The 21,816-nt window shown below is 43.7% G+C and overlaps 1 protein-coding gene across 16 annotated transcripts in view; it reads right to left on the reverse strand.

Annotated features, from left to right (window-relative positions):
* TRPM8 (transient receptor potential cation channel subfamily M member 8) overlaps positions 1-21,816 on the reverse strand; it is a 128,185-nt gene that overhangs the window by 95,444 nt on the left and 10,925 nt on the right. For 10 of the 16 annotated variants that reach the window (XR_015804727.1, XR_015804723.1, XR_015804724.1 and 7 more), the window contains exons 3-4: positions 21,169-21,249; positions 475-623 (exon numbers count right to left, since the gene is read on the reverse strand). The exons of 3 other annotated variants lie outside the window; for them this stretch is intronic. The gene's annotated coding sequence lies outside the window, so the exon portion shown is untranslated. Of the gene's footprint in view, positions 1-474; positions 624-21,168; positions 21,250-21,816 lie in introns of those variants that run through there. 3 more of the 16 variants (XM_088167513.1, XM_088167515.1, XM_088167523.1) reach the window with 2 other exon arrangements.

The raw sequence follows: 21,816 nt of genomic DNA on the forward strand, positions 1-21,816 counted from the left end.
ATGGCAAGTCCTGTTCAGAGCAAGCGAAAGGCTTGGCATTACATTTAGTTACAAGTCTCCCATTATTTCCAAGGACCAGCTCAGCCAGGTAGGACAAAGCTGCACAGCCAGGATTACACAGAGGCACTAAAGGTTTGCCCTGCTAAGTCCAAGTAGGGTAAACTTATTACACCAGCTCATGTGTTCCAGAAAAAGTGCTGCAAAACTCCCACTGGCTTCAATCAGCAACCTCTGCTGCAGAGGCAAAGGAAGAGTCTTGCCTCTGATGACTTGGCTGGAATCAAACAAGGAGAGTTTAGTTAGTGACTAGTTTTATTAGCACCCACTAATCCGTTTTTATTCATATTCTTTATCAGCTGTAATTTCTGTGCATGCTTAGATTGGAACCCTTCCAGCAGAAAATATTCTTTCCATACTGTTTTCTTACGGCCTACAAATAGTTAAGAGCCAATTTTATTAGCTTGCCCTTATCACCTGAAGTGCTTCTTTGGCTCCTGGAGAGCCCAACTCCGTCGCCAGCAAAGCAAACGATTATTCCCTCAGAATACTGGGGCAGGCTTCAGACAGTGCTCTGTTGCAGCACACACCATCTTCTTCCACAGCATTTGAAAGCTGAACAACTTCTGCAGGGGAAAAAAAGGACAAACATCTGACTAAATTGCCAGCTACAACTGAAAAAAGGAGCAAAAGCACATACAAATGTGGAATTGTAGAGAAGAATCAAAAAGACGCATCAAAAGCAGCACGGGTAGCAAGGGAGGGGGGAATTCTGCCCATCTGCCCTGCTCAGGTAAAACTCCCCTGCAGTTCTGCATCAAGCCCTGTGGTCTCAGCACAGGAAGGATGTGGAACTGCTGGAGCCAGGCCAGAGGAGTCCACAGAGATGATCCACAAAGATGGAGCAGCTCTGGTGGGAGAAGGGTTGGGAGTTGTTCAGCTTGGAGAAGAGAAGTTTCAGGGTGATTTAATTGTGGCCTTCCAATACCTGAAGAGAGCTCCAAGCAAGACAGAGAGGGCCTATTTACAAGGGCCTGGAGCACCAGGACAAGGAGAAATGGCTTCACATTGCCAGAGGGCAGGGATAGATGGGATATTGGGAAGGAATTGTTCTCTGTGAGGGTGCTGAGACCTTGACACGGGGTGCCCAGAGAAGCTGTGCCTGCCTCTGGATCCCTGGAAGTTTTCCAGGTTAGACAGGGCTTGGAGCAACCTGAGATAGTGGAAGGTGTCCCTGCCCTTGCTGAGGTTTAGAATGAGATGGGCTTAAAGGTCACTTCCAGCCCAACCCATTCTGGGATTATAGGATTTCTGGAGGCACAAGATTGTCTGTTATATCAAACATTACTCCATATCATATAAAGCCAACAAGTTACCTAAGCTCCCAGGCTTTTACCACCAGATTTTTTATCCCCGCTGGGCCCTGGTTACAAACCATCAGCTGTCAGTACACGCTCACTCCCTTAGATTGACTGATAACCAAGCAGTTGCCCTTGTGCTATATCGATATTCTTCTGCTGACAAGCAGCAGCAGGCAAGAGAGGACCACTTGACATTTGTGCCCTGACTCCTCCCTGCTTTGCACAACTCCTCCTGCTTTGCATGAAGTTGTGCAGCACTCTGGGAGCTCTGACAGGACAGATCTAGGAACGTGCTGTACATCCACATCCACTCAAAGCTTGGATTTCTCAGGGCAAATAATGGTAGCTCTGGAGGTTACACCAAGATATTTCCCCCCTGCAGAAGACAGCTAAAGTATGGATTTATATTTAGTCACACTCTGTTTTTCATTAAAACCCAAATGAGTCTTAGTTTTCTACTGTCAGATTGAGTAAGAAATACTCCCTGCTTCTTCCAGGCAAAGTAGTCAAGCTGCCAGATTTAAGCTTTTCTTAATTTTCTCTGGGAATGAATTATACTGAGGAACCATTTGAACTCCTCTGAAACGACAATTTCCTTGAGTGGCAAGCAACCCAATTCTATAAAAGGTATCAATATAAAGACAAATGTATTTGATGAAGGCTCCTGCTGATGTCAACATGAGACACCAGCAAGGATGACAGGTAAAAACCTGCCTGTGCAAAATAAATAAAGCCAGTTCTGTGTGGGACGAGTGTAAAAAATCATGAAATACTGCCAGCTCCTGAGTGCTGTTTGCATCAGTTTGGTTTTCCACATAAGGCATTGACATGCTTCATTTCAAAGTGATTTATAGCAGCATTAAAATGCTTTCACTTCTTTGTTTGTTTGGAGATTTTCATTATCGGGGTTGGCACAACATGCTTCTTGGGGGTTGGCAGACATCTCCCTGCATTTAGGAGCTGGAGATGTTTGGGAACACCTGGGAACAAGTTTCCTTTAGTCTGGAGAGAACGAAGAACCATTGGGAGTTATATTAAGTAGATAATGAAGCTTTGGAGCTTTATTTCCCAGGCTGACCTTGAGGAACCATCAGGGCAGGAATCACACCAGGGCCTGCCTGTGACAAGGCTGGTGGTGGCAGGCTGTGCTTCCAACTGCCCTTTCAGCTGTGAAATCATCTGCAGCTCCAGCTCCCCCTCTCAGGAACATCAGACTCATGGTCTGTTCATGCTCACACTCACTGAAGGTAGCACATAGTCTTCAGTCTGCATCAAACCCAAAATAAATCTGATAAAGATGGATGCTTTACAGCCCAGAAATCTGGGGTTTCAGACTTCGGTCAACATTCCAGTGAATCCCATTGCAAATGGAAATATCTCAGGTTCCTGAACCACATTTTGAGAGGTTTGCTGGCATAAAACTCAGGCACTGCAGGGCAGGGTTTAGCTGAATTGCTGTGGTTTCATGAATCATGGTGCTGCCTCATCAACCAAGAAGTCAAGTCAACCTCAGCTTCCCAAAAGGTTGCTAAAATGCTCTTTAGCATATTTAATAAAGGGAAAATACACCCTCAAGGGCCCTGGGCAACCATTAGTAACACCCAGTGACAATAAATGAGTAACATTAGAGAGTTTTTGGCAAAGGAACTCAACTAATGGCTTTAACCACAGTAGAAAGAGGCTGCTGGGAGCTGGATTTAATGGGAGACTGGTATTGGAATCTTCAGTGATTCTGCAACTGCTAAGGCAGCCTAAGTACTGAGTGATAAACTCAGTGAACTGAGTCAGCATTTACAGCTCCCTGTATGAGAGGAAAAAGGACACGCAGTAACTCACCCTTATTTTGACAATAATGCATGATGCAATAACATCTCAGATCTTATAAGTCTAATGTGTTTCTTGACTTCAGCTTCAGGTAGAAGTTTTATACCTCAGGGTGCTAGTGTGTTTAAAGTCAATCTTGTTTGAAACCCTCCTGGCCATGAACTCCAGTGACCATCAATTAAATTTTTTCATATACTGGCACTGAAAGCTGCTCTAGAAGGGCAGCATGTCACAGAGTCAGTGCTTGACCTTGAGGCCTTTCTCAAAGCCAAGCATCACAGAGAAACCTAAAAACAGCCTGCAGTAGGCACAGACATACATACACACATACAAACAGGGTGCTGAAACCAGAATTCAGATGAAAGAGTCTAGTTTTGCTTATTCACAAATGCTGTCCAGGCTTGATCCTTCCCTTTCCTCATTTCTCACTGTGTCTCCTGTCCCCCCCTCTGCCATTCCCTGAAGGGCATTTTCAGCCTCAGAACAGCATAAACCATCCCATCATCTGAGCTGCAGCTGCCACTCGTGGCTGCGTGGGAGCATTCCAACAGCAGCCAAGCAGCCCCATCCACACCAAGAGCTCCGACTGCAGGAGAGGATTCCAGCTCCTTCACACACAACTTTCTGCAGAGAGATCCTGCCTACAGCAGCCCCAAGATTCATGTTCCAGCCCCGTGGCAGTGGCAGGCTCTGCATGGCCATAAACCAAATAAAATCCATCTGGGCATAAGTTCGTATTTATTAGCATTTCCAGTGAACAGTGCTACTTTAATTCCTCGATGGCTCCCAGGCTGCTGCATCTCACTGATGCATAAGCAGCCTTTCTGCTGCTATTATAAAACAAATTACCTCATGCGTGAGTGCCCTTTAGATCAGTTCATGCTCCAAGCTGTTCTCCCGTGCTGACATATGTACCCCCTGTTCACCCTGTGCTGCTGAAGGCAGATTGCTTCCGAAACCACCCATCAGATAGAGCAGGAAATGGATGATAAAATAGTGTGTACAGCATTAGCTCCAATGCATTCCCCATATCCTGCTCCCTTTACCGAGGTTTGCTGCTCAGTGTAAAAGGGGCTACTGGGTGAGCAATAGGGTTTCAGCCCCTCTCTTTCTCCTTTGCCATCCTAGCCTCACATGGCAAGTGTTTCTCTGCCTGTCATGGCTGCAGAGCTCTCTCCCCATTAAGACCGTGGTACTTGCAGTGATAAATTTTGACCTGAGCATCACTGGACACCTCAGTGAGTAAATAACCATGTCATGGAAGCACCAGTCACTGAAATGAGAATATTATAAATAGAAATATTCCCTATAAGCGGCTTGTGACTAAGCTCACTTTTGAGCTAATAACTTCCCATGGAGATGAACTCTGCAGGAAAGCTCACAGAGCTATAAATACTCAGAATTAATTAACAGATCTTTTTTGTTGCAAACATTCTTTTCCGGCTGTGAATCATGACACTGGTGCTCCCAACCCATTCTCTTTTCAAAAGCTGCAATTGTTTAACCCCCAGATCCAGCTACTCTCAGAAATCCATAGGAAGAAAACATTGGGGCAGTTTTGAATATTAAGACCTTACTCCAGTGCCAAAGAAATGAAATACAAAAGAAGAATAAAAATATGACAAGGAACAGATGCTATGTCATAAGCAAGTCTAGAATTTCACAGTCTTCTTAATTTTAACATTTTGCTACTCCATGAAGGAAAAAATATATTTTAAGGGCCTATGATTGTATTCTATGGGTTCTGAGGTAATGAGAATGGTGGATTTGTGCTCAATTCCTGTACTTAGTGCCTGCCCAGCTGCATTTCCCAGCCCTGCTCTAATGAGGAGTATGAATGCTGACCTGGCCGGGAGCACTGGAGTGGCAGATCCTACACGAGATATTTTTGTTTCCGTGTGGTTACCCAGAGTCAGGGCTGCACATCAACATGGGGCTTTTGAAAAGACACTTGTGAATTGCAGCATTATTTGCATCCAAATAGTCTCTTAGTTGCAGATGTTCTCTTTAACCACACAGTGAGGATCCCTTGAGCAAGAGTGTAGCTTATGCTAGGCCAGCTTAAATCCTTTTAATTTCATTACATGGATATGACCCACAAGAGCCTAAGATTTATTTTCTTATGTTGCAAGATAAAAGCAGGGCATGCCAGTATCTTTTCACCTGCTGTCTAACCACTGTTCAACGTCACAGAGCAGTATTTTTTGTTCCTGCTTCTTTCTTTAATTCACTTACTGAAGGCTGGCACTGAGACCCAGCCCTGCTGCTCCTGTTGCCATGTAGATGTTTGGCAACAGCCTCCACACAGGGATTGTGGTACAATATTAATGAGCTCTTTATCATTGAACTATTAAATCAGAGCTTCATGGATGCTTGATGACAGGGCAAATTCATAGAATCCCAGAATGGTTTGGGAAAGGACCTTAAAGCCCATCTCATTCCCCCAGCCATGGGCCAGGATACCTTCCAGTAGACCAGGTTGCTGTGAATCCTGCTCTTGCTTCAGCCCCTAAGAATAATTCTGGTACAAAGGGAAGGCAGGAGTTCAGCTATGCAAGCTAAACTCTACATGAGTCTCATGGCATCCTAATACCTGCCCTTTTGTTGCACAGCAAAATGTTTTCTACAGCTGTCTGCTCCAGACATGAACAGCAGCTGTGGTTTGGCCATTTTCTCAGCTCAGGGAAACAACCTCCACTCTGTCTTGTCCCAGACTCTGTTTCTAGTCAGCTGGGCTTTTTCCAGCCAGCTTGAATTCTGGCTTCTAAATTTTAGCCCAGAAAGGCCAGTGCCCCAGAATTTTAACTTGCTCACTTCAGTTTGGTCAGGCAGCGTGCTGGCACCTAAAGATAAGGACAAACTTCCAGATATCAGGCTGATTTTCAGGCATCTTCAGTCCAATTAAACAGGACATGTGCTGTAACAGGATCTTTAAGACCTGAATTCCTGGGATGTAAATTTATCAGCCAGTCTCAAGGCTGACAACCAGAATCATCCTGGACTGCTACAGGAAGGTAAATCACAGTGAGGAGAGCAAGCAGCATGAGCTTTTACTCACCAAGGAAAGAGCATAATTATTTTTCCACGTTTTCATGAAGCAAAGAGAGGATTCTTCAGCCTTACTTAATGGCTCATGCCTGCAGTGAGCTCAAACACAGGAGTGACCAGGCCTCTGTTCCCTGTAAGACCTTTTCCTTTCATAAAGGCAAGTTATTTTAGGATTGTAGGTGTTGAGTGCTGCCCATGTTTACCTGTCACCATGTGTGTGAGCACAACAGCAAACTCACCAGGTAGCACTTACCCTGTACTCTTACTTTGCTTTGCTTAGGACTATCTGCTCATTTAATTTCCAATTTTAATTTAATTTCAAACTCCTGACATTGTTTGCACTCTCATGCCACTGCCCAGGCTTGCAGCACTTGTGCACAGGGCAGGTATCTTGGCAGATGTGTTGATGCAATTGGCCACAGCTTCTCCTCCAGCCTCTAACTTGCCCTATCATCTTTGAATTCAAACAGCTTTTCCTCCTCCTGGAAAGAACAAAAAGGTGTGTGCAAACAATCTGCTGTTGGAACAGCTAATTTTCAACACTATTGTGGACAGGTTATACAAAATTACCTCGACCCCATGTGTCTCTTTGTGCCATCTACAATTATACCGATATTTCTTTTATTTCCTCCCCTTACCAGCAGCCAACTGGTGGTACAACACACTTGATTATGCTGATGTTTTCTAGTGATCCTTTCAGCAAATGTGTCTAAAGTAAACTCTGTCAGTTTGGAGGTGCTATAATTTGATTTAGACCACACAATCACTCTTCATATGAGGTACTGTTTAGTTTGCATTATTCTACCTGCAAACTGCAGTTCAAAAGCAATTGGGTATGGAAAAGAGTTGATTGTTTCAGCTTCTAAAGATGGGATTTTTCCCTAAAATTCGACTGCTCTTGGCTTTGAGTAAATCTCCTGGCTAAATTCCTACTCAAGTGTTCAGAACTCCAAGGGTGGTGAGTTATCCCAGCTGACTTGTACTTAACTTCCATCAGCCCAGTTTTTTTCCCCATTCTTTTTGGCCCTTGGCTGAAGTTATTAAAGTGCCATTACTTGAATACTGGTTTTACTAAAAATTACTCCCAGTTTCAATAGCCTTCAGCTCGCAGCCAGCACCTCACTGCAGCTATTGGCAACCTCTCTGTACTAAATTCAATTTGTCTGTGCCTTTCAGATATTCAAGATTTCACTTCTTAAATCCTGCTTGGCACCGAGGAGAAGAGGATGTTACAGACATTTCTCACTGAAGGTTTAGCTTCAACAAAAGCCCCAGTTCTATGCATCTCTAATCAGGTTTTTGAAAACAATCTCTCAGAAGCGAGAAGCAGCTCTTTGAATTATCTCTTTTTTCCAGTCGGAAGTTAATGAAACTCCAAAATGTTCCCACTCATTTCATTATAGGAGCCTTCATTTACATTCCATTGAGCTGAATCATAACTAAGCCTTACCCCCACACTGGGCACGCAGCCTGCACAGTTTACATGTGTGTTGGTAAAAGGTAAAAAAAGCTTTTTTTCCAAACAAATTTCCTAATCCGTTTCTCACAATCTTTTCCCCAAGTGTCCAGTTTTTACTGTGTCAGGCTAAAGGTAAAGGCTAATTTACAATTTCAGCTCACAGAAACTCAGTTTTAATGGAGTCAAATCTGGCTTTTTAAATTACTACTAGATTTTATGGGAAAATAGGCATAACTACCTACTACAATTTTTTCAACTTAACTGTGGAAACGCTTTGCAAAAGTGGATGTCTAACTCTGCATGATTTATAACTTTAATTTTCCCCCAGTAACAATAACAGAATCCTAGTCACAGACTGGTTTGAGTTGGGAGGGACCTCAAATCCCATCTTGTCCATGGGCAGGGACAGCTTTCACTGTCCCAGGTTCCCATCCAACCTGGCCTTGGGCACTTCCAGGGATCCAGGGGCTGCCACAGCTTCTCTGGGCACCCTGTGCCAGGGCGTCCCCATCCTCACAGGGAACAATTCCTTCCCAATATCCCATCTAAACCTCACCCATTTAATCTTAAGCCTATTCCAATAGGGCAGTGATTGCTCAGTTCCTGGTTTCCTACCCAATTTGAGGACCTGAAATGGTTTGCAGTAGTTTCCAGCTCTGCACACAATATCTCAGCCCCAATATTAAAGAGATAATCATTGTTCCCAGATCCTATAAATATATAGGATAAATATATGTGTATAAATATCCCTGGATAGCAGCCAGCTGGATTGTCACATGAACAGATAGTAATCAAGATGAGCCAGTTTTGAGATGTCCCAGTTCCTATATAGTCCAAAAGAAATCTTTAAAGATCTCTCTGGAGCTGTTACTCATATTGATGCATCACAGAAATAGTGATTGCAATTTGTACAGCTGAAGCATCCCTTACTTGGTTTGGAAAATTACAGTGATTGAAAATATGTATCATGGAAGGACTTCAACCTTTCAGTTTTGAGCTCAGCCAAGCAAAGCAGATATATGGAGAAATTTATCAGGAAACAGGCTGGATTTGTAGGGATTCTCAAGGACCTATTTATGGATATGAATTAGAAACAGGTACTTGTTACATCCAGTACTTAAATCTCAACAGGTCAAAGTTCCCTTTTTCCTTACAAGTTTAGCAATATTCTCCAAGCAAAGAGAAGCATGGCCCACACCAAGGGTAGGATATCTCTGTGTCTCACCAAATGAGAAAATGAAGCAACCTATGGTTTATGGCTCCTGGAAGTATTCCCTATATTCCCAAGTTAGCCATGACTGCACTAAATATCTGCAAGAGTCAGCTCTCAACTATGGTTCAAAACTGCAAATGAATTTATCTTCTACAGTGGCTTTCACTCTATACTGTTAATTATCAGCCTTGATTATCCTTTTTTCCCCTCTGATAATATCTTCCCCCTCAGCCATGCACAAGGCTTCCCACACCAGGTCTGGAAAGCCCTTCCAGTCAGGGCTTGCTCACTGGACCACTTATTATTTACAAGCTGCCAATGCCTCGTGGAGAGGTTACTAAAGGCCATCTGCCTAAAGAATTCCTGTTTATATTCCTCTTGCTTTATCCTTAGGAAAAACAGTTGCATACAGGCAGAGGTATTTAAAGCTTGACCCATCCTCCCTCGTCCTGCGGGGAGCTATAATCTGTCTGTGCTATCTCGACTGATATTTGTGTAGCTGATTATGTCGTCCAAACAAGGGATTAGGATCCTGATTTGGGGAGGGAGCAGCAAGAACAGAGGGTGTCTGAAGGGACAAGCTTTTTTTTGTTCCCAGTCAGATTCCCTGAACAAAAGGGAGAGAGAAGAAATGCATCTTGTATAAAGGGCAATTGTTTCCCAATGGAACATTTAATGTTTTTCCATTAAGCATGAGCTGCTCTGGTTGTTATGGAATATTTTATGAACTGGTCCGCTAATGCAATGCCCAGCTCCGGCACTGTCTGCACCAGGAAAACAAAGCCAGCACAGGCCATCCTTTTGTGTTTTGATTTCCTCCTTTCCCCCACACAGGGGATGAATCAGAATATTATCTTTGAGTTTTTATGGCTGCTGGATGAATATTTCCATGTCTCTTGCCTTAACAACAATTCCTCGTATTTTAACTTCTTCATGCAAATAAAGGCTGGGATGAGCCAGGCTTGGCTTCCTGGGCACTGGCCCAAAGAATACACTTTTGTCCTGGACACAAGCTTTGTCACACGACTTAAAAGTCTGTAGAAGACCAGACAGATTCAGGGAAACCACTATCTGCCCCTATGGAGTAGGAAAAATAGGGAACATCTACAAAATCCCATGTGCCATTTATTTTGTTTCACAACACAGGAGGCAGAAGGCACCCCAGGAAACAAGCAGCTTCCACAAAAGCTGAAGGTGGCAGCTGGCAGCACACACAGGCTCCAGAACATTTTGCTCCAAAATGATGGGAGGCAGAAGTTTTCATGTTCCAAAAAAAACCCCATGGACAAATTCCCAGAAGGGAATTAAGATATGAATTAAGGGAATAAGATATGTAGATCTGGTTCAGGAAGCCCCACCTGCCACAGAAGGTTTGGAATGGGACAATCACAGGTTACTGTAGGGCAGGAGGGAACTTGGGAGGCCACCTGGGCCCTCACTCCCTGCCCAAGACCAGGGAGTCTTGGGTTTGATCAGGTTGCTCAGGACTTTATCTGGTTTGAATTCAGAGCATCTCCAAGGATGGAAATTTCACAGCCTCTCTGAGAAACCTGTTTGAGGCTTTCATTGCTCTCTTTAGGAAGAACTTGTTTCTTTTTCCCCTCCTGATGCTCTTTATAATCTCCAGCTGGCCCGTGTCCTGTGGAACTGCACCACTCTTGATTTACCAGTGGGCCATCCCAATGTCTCTATAGGAATTGCTAAGGAATTTCACCATTTTAGTTAGGCATCTCTGTTTCCTCCCAGGAAGGAGATCATATGGGCTGTGGTTCATTCAGATTTGTCTTATGTAATAATGCCAGAAGATTTCAGGCTGGAGTCTTTTATTGCCCTGTATATACTGGCAAATTATTCCAAATACTTGCTACAGGAATCAGTGAAACAAGAGATTTTTGACTCTAAATGTGTTCAGTAAGTTCAGTGGTGCAAGTCTGCCTGACAAGCTAAAGTGGAATTCTTACTTAGAAAGCATTTCTCTCGAGGTTCACATTACATGATAGCTGATACCAGAAGTATTAGAGAATAAAAGTTGTGTTTTAGAAGTAATGATTTTTTGCCTTGAATGCTAATTAGTGCTATTGTAGACACTGTAGCTCCAAGCTAACAGCAGTCTGTCTCCAGCAGAATCCGATGCAAACTCAGAATTCCTCTCTAGAGTCAACTGCTGGAATTGCTACCCCAGTGCTTGGGGCATTATCACAACCCCCAAAGCATCAGCTACGACTACAGAACCTATTTTTCATGGCTTTTCAATTTACCACTCTGGGTCAGAAGGGAGAGAAGCCAAGAGACCATTTCTCAGCTCTGCAAATGGACTAATTTAGGTCTATTTAAAAGCCTTCTCTGATTTTAAGAGGGTCTGAACCCATTTCAGGTTTAACCTCACTGAAGCTGAAGTACTTTTGGTCCAGAGTGGAGCTAATAAAGGGAATTATGCCTCATTTCTCTGAGAATTCAGACTGGCACATTTCATGTGGCATTGTGCTGGTGACCGAGTTTGTCCATGCACAACCTCAGGCATTCACAGACTGGCATATTCTGCAGGACAGAAGTGCCCATTTGGATTATATAGTGTGAAAGGGAAGGAAACTTTGCAATGAGGAGTATTTTGAAGTGTGAAAGAAGCATAACCACTACAGAAAACTAATCAGACTGCCCTGCTGAGGCAGATAAGAAGGAAAATGAACAAAGCTCTTTGGTTAGATATATTTGAATTCCTTCTGAGTCCAAAACTATGCAGCTGAAATGCAAGAAAATAATTTGAAAGAATGAAAAATTCAAGACCAGGCTAGATGAGGCTGGGAGCAGCCTGGTCTAGTGCAAAGAGTCCCTGCCCATGGCAGGGGGTTAGAATTGGATGGGCTTTAAGGTGCCTCCCAACCCAAACCATTCTCTGATCCCATGGTTCTAATGTTTGATCTCAGCTTTAGATGGCAACAGCCTACTGAGAGAGGCTGGATTCCTTCTGGTTTTTTTGGCATGAGGATCCCATAATCTTTTGCACAGGATGGAGGTGTTATTTAACAGCACCATGCTCTGCTGCTCTTATCAAGGACAGAAGCAGAACATGAGTAAGCAGCACAAGGCGAGTGAGGCATTTTTGATGGAGTAAATTTGTATACAGCCTGCAGATATCTATTAAAACATCTACTTTCTACCAAGTTCTTTTTTACAATACTGGGCTGCAACCAATTTAAGGCTCACCATAACAAGCTTGAATAATTAATTTCTTGTATGCATTGCTAATAGGATGTTGCTAGTCTCAGACACACTGCATTACATCCCAGTTAGAAGGACGAACCATGAAAGTCATAACAAGCTCTTGCCCAAATCCATTGTATTAGTCACCCTGATACCTAAATTTATGTAATTGGAGTGGAATCAGTGATGCTGGTACTGTCAACTCCCTCTGGTTTGATCTGCTCTTGTTTTCTTCCTGGTTTTTAATCAATCAGTAGCACAACAATCCGAAAGGAGCTGCACAATTTTGTTTTGCCTTCAGCTAGATACATTCTTCATGAGCTGTGCATTCTCAGAGTTGAGCTGACAGAGTCTCTGCTTCTGAGAAACCACTTGCAATCCTGAGCTTCCTGTGCTAATGCAACAGGCATGGTCCTGTAATTAAAAGGACATGCTGTCCTCAAACCAAAACCAGTATGTTTGAACTATTAGAAAACCTAGCAAGCCATTTGCACTGGGGATTAAAAACATTGCAGCTGTGGAAAAAAAATCACCCCAGAGCGTATGTTTGCCTGGAGATCTGAGATTCTGCCTTGTGCAGAATACCCAGCATCAGCATAATCCACACAAACACAGTTAAGTGGTTGAGCTCACCACTGGAAGTATCAACTCTCCACCACATGGTATTAACCCAGTGCCTGAAAATCTGATCAAATGACTTGTGAATCCCCTGCTACACCACTGTGTTTCCTCTTTTCTTAGACTTTCCCGTGTTCTTGATTTCACAGAATCTGTCTAATACTCTCGTGTCGTGCTTCAGTCTCACAGAATTGCAACAGAATAAATTCCTTGTCAGCCAGACCCAACCTTCCAGCTACAGTCAATGCCAAGGAAACATAAAGGTTTCTTTAGCAAACGCTTTCTGGTAAAGGGTATTGGCACAAATCAAGGCTCAACTCAGTTGTCCTTGCTTTTTAAGAGTAAATTCATTCCAATCTAGAAGAAATGCTTCCTTCATCTTTGAGCTCCAACAGCCATGTGACAGAGAGGAACCAGTGGAGCACAGACCAGTGCTAGCACTTGTGAAAATAATTTGGCCAGCACAGTTGATCATATTATTAAAAATACAGTAATAGGTTCAACGAAGTGCAGTGAAAGGCATTCACACATTTAATGCAGGCATTAGGCTGCCCCCATGGCCGCTGGGACACGACTTCTGAGCATGTTTGATGAAGCCCATTTTATGGGGAAAAGCAATGCCTTAACACTGTGTCTAATTAGCTGAGAAAGAGGAATGCAGAACTTTTGCCTGCCAAGGTGGGAGAGAAGACTGCAGGGAACACTAAGAGACAGGCTGGCAAAGCACAGGCAGGGACTCGTTTGGCCTTGTGCTGCACCATATGCTCAGCCTCCCAGAATAACCAAAAATCAGCTGTTCCTTTTTAGCCAGCAGTGTTCCCTCAGGTTACATTTCAGACACCTCAGCCACCTCTCCAACAGGAAAAGAGATGCTGTCATGTAACTGCAGATACCAGGCTCTGTACAGCAGCCTGGCATTGTGCAGCTTTATCAAAAATCTCAAGGGCTGGCTACGATAAATCAAGCACTTGAGTTATCACAAGATTCAATTTAGCAGTTACATGAGATGCAGCTGAAAAGATGTGAGCAGATATGATTGTTCTTTTACACTCCAAATATCACAGTCAGGAATACAGGGGAAGTCTTTAGTGAATGCTCAGTACTGAAAAATTCTAGTTCTGTTCCCAAGCCAAAGATGCTCCAGCTCCACAGGCTTGAAATTGGAGTATGAAGCCAAGACTGAACTTTCAGAAGATAATCATCCCAAATAGCAGAAAATTAGAAAACAAGTTGTTTATACTGATTAGCAGAATGCAACAACAGGCATCTTATAAAAATGAGCAGCCTTTTCAGCAACAGAAATAGTCACTAATTTGTTGCTGAGCTGGCCTTGATGCATCACTAACACATATGTGCCAGCTACACATTTAACAGTTACTATAGAAGAGATATGAAAAGTTATGGCTTTCTTGCAGTCAAGTGAAAGATTTACTCACTAAGGAGATACCACACTCGTACCAAAGCTAATCTTGTCCTTCAAATACATTTCAGTCAAAGTTAAAAGTTAAAGAAACCTTTTTATAAATTTCATTGCAATTCCATCCCATCTGCCCTTCGCTTTATCTTCTATTTACCTTCATTACTCTAAGGCCACTGAGGGTTCAAACTCCTTGGTTATGTGAAAGTCATGGAACAGACTTGTCAGGGGCTGGCACAGAAAGTTTGCAGTCTGCATAGCCACAGCAGGACAGAAGGAAAGACAGAAGCATCCTGCCTATGTCCCCCAGCCAGGGCTGAGGCTCGGCCCCATGTCAGCTGAAGTCACTCCCTCCAAGCTGCCTCCCTCACTTCCCCAGTCCTCATGTGCTGTGCTTTGGATGCTTTACTCTGTATTTTACCATATTTTCTCCCTCACTTACTTCTCCTGCTCGTTGCCCCCTTAATTTTAACACACGTAATTCCTGGATCTTCCCAACTCACACTTGGGCCTTCTTCAAGCTTTCCCAGAGAAGCTGTGGCTCTCTCATTCCTGGAAGTGTCCAAGGAGCTTGGAGCAAGGTGCTTGGAGCACCCTGGTCTAGTGGAAGGTGTCCCTGCCCATGGCAGGGGGTGGAATGAGATGGGATTTAAGTCTCTCCTCACCTAAATCATTCTATGATTCTATAAGTCCCAAGTTTTACTCTTCTCAAGAAAGGTCCAGCGTGGTGCATCCTGGCACCACTTCCATGATTGAGTATCCCCCATGCCACAAGGCCAGGAGCTGACTGCATTCCTTAACATCCTGAGGATCAAGGGAAGAGGGATGGCAAAACCCACATCCTCCTTCCTAAGACACGCTTTACAAAGCCAGCAGCATCTTCACCCTGGAGGGAAATTTCCACCTCGGCCACAGTTTTGTTATTTTGCTTGGTGCCACAATATGTGTTTATGTTTGTACTGTAGCAGGAGCACAAGGGGAGGGGAAACCTCAGCGTTGCCATGAGGAGCTGACAGCAACATCCCACAAGCTCACAGGATCGTCTCCCATCCAGAAGGCAGCAGGAAGAAGTGGGCAGAGGAATTTCTTTGCCATGATGGATGACACTGAACAACTTGTTTTGGCGATGTTGTCTTTGCAACTGAGGCTGCACCTTCTGCAGCTTCCCAGGGCCAGCATGCTGGCACTCAGGAGTTATCAGAAAGCACCAGCACTTATGATAATCAGTCATATTACATAAAAATGTGGCACCTGGGTCCATCTGCTTTTTAAGCACCAATCACTAAGATCAAAGAGAGTGGATGTTTCTGAAATGCCAGTATTTCCATATGGAGATGGACAGTATATTCCTTTTAATTAAGCCTCAGGAGAAGAGTTGGTAAGCAGCTCTAAGCACAGCTGAAGAGCAGCACTGCTATTTGGCTTCTAAAAATCATCATCCATCATGCTGCTGCTCCCTGTAAAAGCGTTATGCTTAGCCATAACTAAACTCATAAAATCCTTAATGGAATCAGCACAAAATGCCTGGTGCCTCCAAGAGAATTCCTTTTCCAGGCTGGTTTGCATATTGTTTCATTCAAATTTCAACAACACATTTATATTATTGTGCTTTATGTGTTTGAATCTAGCATGCTCAGAAGTTTGTGAAGCTCAATGACATCAAACAGTGAATAAACCTTATTAGACAGAAACGAATTAGTGTTGCTTTTCCCTTAGTAATACCAGCTTGAGGGGAGTAGCTGCTGTTAACAGCTCAGTCCTCTATTTACAGAGCTCTGAGAAGGAATTGAAGGTACAACACACCTACTATAAGATGTATTCTTAGAAACCTCCTGCTGCCACCACAGCTACCACTCTGAAAATATTCCTTTCATGTACATGCAGCACATAACACTGACAGTCTGAGCCTGACCCGAAAACCTGCACACAAAGATGAATATCAAGGGGAGTTGGTGTGAAAGACTAAATGAAAATATGGGCTGAGTAAACGTATAAAATTCATTGAGCTTTGGCATAATGGCACTTCTCCATGTCAGCTCTAAACTCATCAGTCAAGGTGGGATAATGCAAATTTGGAAGAAGGGCTTTCCCACTGTAAGAGTCTCATAACAAACATATGCCTGATGAGATAAAAATATTAAGTGACTTATCTCTGCCTCGAGCCTCTGAAAGAATGGCTACAGAGCCCAGAGCAGTGTTATGGTACAGCCTTTTGAAAATGAGATGCAGCCATAAAAAAGCAAGCAGTAATGGACCCAGGGAACTATGATGCACTTCACTTCCTATATTTGGCCCTTCCTTACCAAAATTATGGGGTAGTTTCCACCATTTATCACAGACAAGAATCTTCCTGGTTATGCCAGGGGCTCATTTCAGCTTTCTTCTTCCTTCTGCTCTATCCTTTTAGTGACTGGATTTCTCAGAAAGGAGCTTGCATCTTTTCTGGTGGTGTTACACATCCATGCTGGTTGTATTTGCTGGGAAAGCACAGGGAAGCTTCTCTGCTGCTCCTGGAAGTGAAAGCCCCTCAGAGAATAGAGGTTAAATCCTCATGACAACCATATGGTTGTGGAAAATGACTTAGAAGTATCTGAAGAGCAGGGAAGAGATTTCACAGGCAGGGCTGTCAGCTGTGACCATCCCATTCACAGAAGAGTTTTTGATTCCCAGACAATTAAAAAGACAGCACTCAGGATTTCAGGGGAAAATTGACCAAAAAGACACAATTTTGTGTTTCAATTCCTCAGTCCACCAAGACTCAGTCCATTTCATTCAAAAGGTGTCTTCTTCAACAGTGTCTGAGTGAGGTTGTGACTGCATAACTGACTGCTAAGAATGGCTCTTCTGGTGCACAGCTAGCCTGAAGCTGGCAGACCAATTCCCAACAAAGTCTGTGAGAAGTGGGTATTGCCAACATCCAGACTAAAAAGGCAACTGCAGTTGGAAAGAGAGGCTCATCAATGTGGATAACAGATGTGCTCTTGAAACAGGATCATTTCTCAGACAGTTTAGAGTGTTTGAATATATGAGTAGTTTTACTTTCTAATCTGTCTTAAAAAGGGAAATAAACTAGTTCTGGTTAGGACAGGCCTGGCAGCCAGGTTTAAGATACTCTGACCACAACCACAGCATTCCCATACAGTAGATCAGACTCCCTGCTCATGCCTCTCCAGTATCTTTACAGAAGATAACAGTGTTTCCTGACTCCCAAGAACAAACATTCCTTCACTTCAAGGAATAAATTCCTGGCTCCCGTTGAAGCCAGGGCAGATTTCTACTTGGGATATTCCCGATGCATTGATTATTTAGAAATTAATTTCCGGGATCTCCCCTACCAAAAAAGTCTCCTGATGATAAAGCACAGCTGCATTACACATCAGCTCTTCTAGGGAACACAGTGGCACTCGAAACCCAAGCTAAAATCCAAACTTGGAAAGGAATGGAAGCAAGGAACAAGGTTAGAGGCTGAAGGAAAAGGTTTTCCTCCTGTGTAAGGGCTGTGGAGTGGTTTTGCTTGAACAGTGAAAAGAAATTTCAAGTAAAGCATGAAAGCCCACCAGCCAATTATTTTCAGTTCCCAATATCACAACCTGTCTTCCAATCTGATGACTTAACAAACCATAACTGGTGCTCTCTGTCACACCAAACCTGGGTGCTGCTTGTTTAGCCTGACATTTCTGCTACTAAATGTGGGGAAGTTTGTGCTTTACTGCATCCCTACATCGATGACTCACGCAAGGGGTTAGTCTTCTGGTGCCAATTAGAAATCTAATGTTTAAGATACAGAAGTGCAGCATGCCTAGGTTTTCCTAGTGAATTCTGCAAAGGGCACAGAATAGTCTGGGACACACAGGAGTATCCCTGCCCTACGGCAGAGGGCTGGAACAAGATGATCTTTAAGGTCCCTCCCCACCCAAAGAATTCTCAGATGATTCCATGACCTTTCCTGCATCTGCAGCAGGCCTTCAGCTATGGCCCCCCAAGGCTGGGCACAACAAACTCCTGGCAGAGCACGTTGAAATTTTGCTTTGTGGACACAGTGGGGGTAACAATCTCGGCTACATCAAAGGAATGTCATACCCAGGTTTCCATTGGCTGCCTTGCAGGCCATGCCCCACATCAGGGATCAGGACGCAGCTCCATTGTGCTCCCTCAGTGTGGCAGATGGCTTCTTATGAAGGGCTAGGCAGCAAGTACTCTGTGAGAGCCATCATTACAGACCATTATCAGCTTTCTTTGCCTCTTTGTGAACAGCTTTTCCAGATTCTGCTTCATAGCAAGTGTTAAATCACACACTATGAATTTCCATAGATCTGATGTGAGCAACTGCTCTGAGCCACAAGCTTGTTATCCATCATATGTCTGCAGTGCCATTGCCTCCTGCTCCATCATATTGTGCCAAATGCGGTGCTCAGCCCAAGCACACCTCTTTTCAAGCAGAACAGTGTGAGTTACACTGCGTTTCTGTCCTGAAAAGGCTTTCCCCAGCAGCCACTTTTTGAATTTCAAATACTACAACTCCATTCAGGGCTTGGTAGAGTCTGTCAGAAGCAGAAACTAAGCCCCGAGCAAGACTGCAACAGACACACGGCACAGAGAAACATATTGGGGAAGTCTGGTGTTTGCTCTCACACCTAAGAAACATTTCTTCATGCACCAGATTGGTGAAGATTGACATCGACAGCAGAACTGGGGAGGGAGAAGGGTGACACAGAGAGCTGCACAGCTATGAGGGTATTCCCATTTCTCCATACTCTCATTTCCAAGGTAGGATGAGCACTGAGTAAAGCTGAGTCTTACATTATTTCTTAACTCTTCTTTCGTTTTGCTTCCAAGGCTGAGAGCTCGTCAATCGAGATCTAGGCTTACAGCTGGCATTCACACTAATCTGTTCAAGTGTTTCATTGCTCCAATACTATTTTCACAACCTCAGTCATCTTTATATTTCGTTCATCAACTCAGAAGCACACCGAACTCACTATCATCATGGTCAGGGGTACTTTTTACTTTTTTCAAGGGATTGGAAAACTTCCAAATCTGTTGGCTATACGATCAATAACTACCAGACAATCTGGGCAGATTGCACTCAAGATAAAGGATGAAAAGTTAAAATATCTTGCAGTCAGGGTCTTGAGAAATGAACCTGGCATTTGTTTAGCTGTCTAGACAGCTGGGACAAAAAGAAAAAAAAAAAGGCAAAGATTATCCCTTTGCATACGGTAAATCCTCTGTCTCCTTCTTTTGCATTTAGCAGTTCTATGCAAGCTGATAATGGCCAAGGTGCTGGATAAATTGTACTTTATTACTGCCCTCTTTCTCACTATAGGGGTTCAGCTTTCATAGCTGTGAGCATAATGAGGCCTCTAACAGCACTGGAGTGCAGCTCAGGCTGCTGAGAGGCTGCACTTAGAGCTCAGAGGCTCAGTCCTGGCTGTGTATCCCAGACAGTGCGGTGATAGGGGGGTGCAACTATATCTATCAATTACTGATTAGGTTTTGATCACTTGATGTCATGCTCATTTAGAAATCACTTACAGCTTCAGCTGGAACATGAAGGACTTCTATCCTCTTTCAAGGTAGAGCTGACTCGATTAATTCCCAGGCAAACTTGTGCAAACATTTTACATTTCATATTCCCAATTTCCTCTTGCAAGACTTGGTTATTACATTATCACACTTTTTGTCAGAGCAATGGGTGGCTGATTGCCTTTAAGAACACCACTGCATTCATTCACCCAGCCTGGATCATAATTATTTAGCTGTCCCAGGCACAAGAACAAGATAATTAGGAACCAGAGGCCCGGTTCTAAAAGTCTTGAGGAAAAAAAAAGTGCATTTCTCAAAGGACAGCACCTAATTAAACTCCTGTGGAGATCTTCATATAGAGTGCACTATTTCCTCAGGGACCTGTCTTTAGAAGCAGGTTATGAAGCTGAGACACCTCTCAGTGAGGCAGGAAGAGCTAAGTGCTTCTTCTTCTCAGAGTTTGCTGTTATCTGGGCAGCACCAGAGCTGTGCTGAGCCAACCGCCTTCTCCAAGCCTGGCAGTCTCAGTAAGTGACGTGCAGGTTTTGGTTCAGCACAAAAGCCACGTGGCATTTTCCATCTTCAGGGCAGTGTTACTTAGATGAGAAGCAAGCTAGGGGAGAACCTTCTGGAAGCAGCTCCATGATCTGGATGGCAGGATGCAGGCTAATGCCCGCTGAAGCTGCAGTGGCCTCACAGCATGTTAAGGAATGCAGTCAGCTCCTGGCCTTGTGGCATGGGGGAATCCTGGCTCCAATACTGACACTAAGTCACACTTAGAGAGCCCTGGTAAAAGGGTGGCAGCTTAACAGAACCTGGTATCAGTTTGGAAAAGGTACCTGTGGAGGATTCAAGTACCACAAAGCATTAACTTCTCTGGAAGGATTCGACAGAAGCACAGATTTTTCTCTGCAAATCCCAGGCCATCCAGCAAATGGAAAGGATGAGTCATACTGACCTCCTACCCAGCATATTAAATATGTTCAGCCAGAGACTGAAAGCTCATTTCTTTTATCCATTCACCCCTCCAGCTGACAAGGTCAGTCAAATGTCACTGTATGCTTCATCAGACAGAATTAGTTTAGCAGAGTGCTGGAGTCTAAGCGTATACTTTTTATACAGGGCATGCTTTCCTCTCTGGATGTGGTTTGCTGTTTCCAGCAAATTAATACGTCCTCCTAATTGGTGATGGAAAGCTGTATGTTGGGAAGTTTTAAATGGGCATGGATGTCTCTTCCCTTGACCAACCCAAGTTAGTCAGCACCCAGCTTAACACTATGACTGAGAAATTGCCATTGTATTATAACCCCTTGGAAGTGCTCAGCAGGATTTCACTGCAGCACAAACCACCAGCCAGATCACTGAAAAGGTGAGTTCAGTCTGACAGTCCAGTTTGGTATGGCCAAGAGAAGTCTAGCTAAGGACACAGAATGACTCACACCATGACACCTCCAGGCACAACCAGCTTCAGCTCAGATACAGTTTTTGGTATTTAGTAACTCACCTAAGAAATTTCTGCTCGAAACAACAACAAAAATAGAAGCAGGTCTCCGGCTTTGCTTTTCCTTCTGAGCTCTTCCCATTCCTGCCATTAGATAGACATGCAATACTCAAATGAACATGGGCTACTGACTTATGAAAACTAACATAATACTCTGTTCAATTCCCTTTCTGTGTTTGGTCGTCACAGAACTCATGTTTCCACAGAACTACCCAGCAGCTCATTTCAGAATGCTAAATTGTCTGAAGAGAGCTCATTACATGAGAAAGTTAAGAGCAGGTAAACACAGGAGGTGACCACACTGGCAGAATGATCATGAATAGTGTAGGTTTGTATTTCCTCAGCCTAGTGCCCACATGAACCAACTGCACCTTGTCATTTGTAACAAAAAATATTAGGGTTTCTTCAGTGGCTTTGCAGAAAATGTGCAACTGGGCTGCAGCAGTGAGGCTGCCAGTGCTAAGCAGATTAAATGTTACACCTGATTAAAACCAACAAGAACCTTCACTGACGAAGTTTAGGTGTGTTTACAGAAAACTTTCTCTGGCAAAGTTTCAGCAGTCTCCAGATTGATTGCTTTCAGGCTTGAAATTGTGTCCTCCCAACAGACTTTCTTGCAAGAAAATCTACCTGTATAAAAGCACCTAAGAA

Source organism: Sturnus vulgaris, chromosome 7, assembly GCF_052056855.1.
Source record: "Sturnus vulgaris isolate bStuVul1 chromosome 7, bStuVul1.hap1, whole genome shotgun sequence".
Classification (NCBI taxonomy): domain Eukaryota; kingdom Metazoa; phylum Chordata; class Aves; order Passeriformes; family Sturnidae; genus Sturnus; species Sturnus vulgaris.